Source organism: Marmota flaviventris, chromosome 1 (assembly GCF_047511675.1).
Source record: "Marmota flaviventris isolate mMarFla1 chromosome 1, mMarFla1.hap1, whole genome shotgun sequence".
Taxonomy (NCBI): domain Eukaryota; kingdom Metazoa; phylum Chordata; class Mammalia; order Rodentia; family Sciuridae; genus Marmota; species Marmota flaviventris.
Genome location: NC_092498.1, coordinates 136,027,335 through 136,030,289, shown reverse-complemented (window position 1 = coordinate 136,030,289; position 2,955 = coordinate 136,027,335). Strand labels below are relative to the sequence as shown.

The following is a 2,955-nucleotide window of genomic DNA, read 5'->3' as shown; positions in this document are numbered from 1 at the left end:
TAAAGCCAGGCACGGGGCACACGCCTGTAATCCCAGTGGCTCAGGAAGCTGAGGCAGGAGGATCATAAATTCAAAGCCAGCCTCAGCCAAAAGGAAGGTGGTAAGCAATTCAGTGAGACCCTGTCTCTAAATAAAATACAAAATAGGGCTGGGGATGTGGCTCAGTGGTTGAGTGCCCCTCAGTTCAATCCCTCATGTACCCCACCCGCAACACACACACACACAATTACTTAGATTGGGTGCAGTGGCACATTCCTGTAACCCCAGAGACTTAGGAGGCCAAGATAGCAAGACAGGAAGATCTAAAGTTTAAGCACAATCTGGACAATTTAACAAAACTGTGTCTCAAAAAATGAAAAAAGGGCTGGGGATGTGGCTCAGTGTTCAAATGCACCTGGGTTAAATCCCTACATTTCCAGCTTTTTGTTTGTTTGTTTCCTTTGGGGACTTCTGAATGTGTGCTCAAGCTACTATATTCCCATCCACTTTCCCACCACTCCTGATTTTAAAGCAGGATAGATCATGTCCTACTTATGTGGACCGCATCATTTTTAAATCACATAGCTGGAGAAAACAAATCAAGGTGGCACCTTCATAACATTATCTGACCCTGCGATAGTCCCAGAAGCACTTGACATTCATTCCACTTAGGCAACATGTTGCCCAAGTTCACACTTCCTCTCTCAGTACTGAAAATAGTCGGGTAGTTTTTTACTCTTCTTTTCACTCCATGCTCCTTCCTTCTTTTCTTTCTTTCAAGATTCTTCTCAACACAGAGTGTTAATTCAGGCACTAAATCCGGAAACGACTAATCACCGTGAACTTTCCATACCTCATCTCAGGCAGCAAATGTGGGAAGAGAGAGTGTTTCTGGGACACCTTGAGGCGGCTCTGGGTGCTAATCGTCTTACATCATCTCACACCAGCTGCCCCCACCTGCTCCACCTCCTTTTCCTGCCTCCTTTCCTCTCTTCTTTCAAGAGGAGTTGCCTCATCTGATCTACCCAAGTCGGCCCCACCTCCCCCCTCAAAAATGGCATCCTAATCTGCACCGTGCCTCCTGTGCAATTCAACAGGATGGAATTATATACACACAAAAAACTGGAGGCTTGGGGGAGAGTGCCAGTTTGGTGTGGATCAGAGAAGGCACCCCCTCTCGAAAGAAGAGAGGGGGGAAAATGGGATTAATAATACGTCTACAATGTTTCAAGGACCACAAAAAGTGGCACAGTGTCTTTCACTGTTCAGGGACATCCACAGCTAAGAAATATGGTGGCACCAGCTCTATGTGTTCCTTTAAGCTTCCCTCTCCAAAACAAAATCCCACCTGCCTCTTTTCATTTTACCATCTTTTCATAACTTTTCATTGAGCAGCTATGGTGAATTCGGCCCAGTTCCACATACCAAAAATAGAACAGTAAACAGAGCAGGTGAGACCTTTGTCCCTGTGAAGTTTACATTCCGCTGAGGAGATGTATATGATAACCAAGGAAATAAATTGAATAACAAGAGAATTTCAGGTAATAAGAAACCTAGATCATGTAGGTTTTTTTTTTAAATATCTTTATTTTGTTTATTTATTTTTATGTGGTGCTGAGGATTGAACCAGTGCCTCACATGTGCGAGGCAGGCGCTCTGCCACTAAGCCACAACCACAGCCCCCATGTAGGGTTTTTGTACTGGGTATTGTACCCAGAGTTGCTTTACCACTGAGCCACATTCCTAGTCCTTTCTATTTTTTATTTTGAGACAGGGTTTCACTAAGTTGCTTAGGGTTTACTAAACTGCTGAGGCTAACCTTGAACTTATGATCCTCCTTCCTTATCCTCCTGAGTTACTGGAATTTCAGGTGTGCACTACTGCACCCAGCATGGAAGACCATTTTTGAAAAATCCAGTCTCCATAGAGACTGTCAAAAATTTGCTGATGCCGACTGTATTTCAAGTCATCATGGCAGGTTATTGAGAAAGGTTTTCAATTATCAATGATCATACCTCAGATAAACCTCATCAGCTACAACACTGCCACTGCACAAAGCTTTTTAAATTATAGCTGCAAAACTGGAATTCATTATGAGAAAGCAGAAAGCGAAGGTGAGCTTTGAGCAGGAAAATGACATAATTCACATTTTATGAAGACCTGTCTATATCTCCATAAGGACATGTGTAAATACAGACATACACACACCCACACACATACGGAAAGGCCCCTCTGGAGCCCACGTGTGGTGCACCCCCGTCATCCCAGCAACTTGGAAGTCTGAGGCAGGAGGATCACAAGTGGTTTTTTTTTTTTATATTTTAATAGCTTTAATACAGAAGACAGGTATTAAAGTATCAAAGCAACCCCAGGATTGTGATATAACCAGCAAGAGAAAAACATGAGTGGACTGGACAATATTTTTTTTATTTTCATGAGAACTTATCCCCATTTTCCTGGGTTATCCACATGTGGGAGAGTGAAAGTGGACCCTTCTCTCTCCCCCTGCACAAAAATCAATTCAAAATAGATCAAAAACCTAGGAATTAGACCAGAACCGATGCAACTCCTAGAAGAAAACAAGGGTCAACACTCCAGCATATAGGCCCAGGCAATGACTTACTCCATAGGACCCTAAAGCTCAGGGAATAATGCCTCTCCAGTCTCCACATTATGAGAGAAAACAAATGAGTTTTACGACTGTTTTTTCTAGTTCTATGAAGAATGTCATTGGTATTTTGATGGGGATTGCATTTCTGTACACTGTTTTTGGTAATATGGTCATTTAAATAACATTAATTCTGCCTATCCATGAACATGGGAAGTCTTCTCATCTTCTAAGTTTATTCAATACCTTTTTCAATGTTCTATAGTTTTCATGGTAAAGGTCTTTCACCTCCTTGGTTAGATTTATTCCTAGGTATTTCATTTTTTGAGGTTATTGTGAATGGAATTGTTTTCCCAATTTCTTTCCAG

At 42.1% G+C, this 2,955-nt stretch overlaps 1 non-coding gene across 1 annotated transcript; it reads right to left on the bottom strand.

Annotated features, from left to right (window-relative positions):
- Positions 1-1,897: 1,897 nt before the first annotated feature.
- Positions 1,898-2,039, bottom strand: LOC114079924 (U4 spliceosomal RNA). The gene has a single exon (XR_003580543.1). It is a non-coding gene; the product is annotated as a U4 spliceosomal RNA (small nuclear RNA).
- Positions 2,040-2,955: the final 916 nt, after the last annotated feature.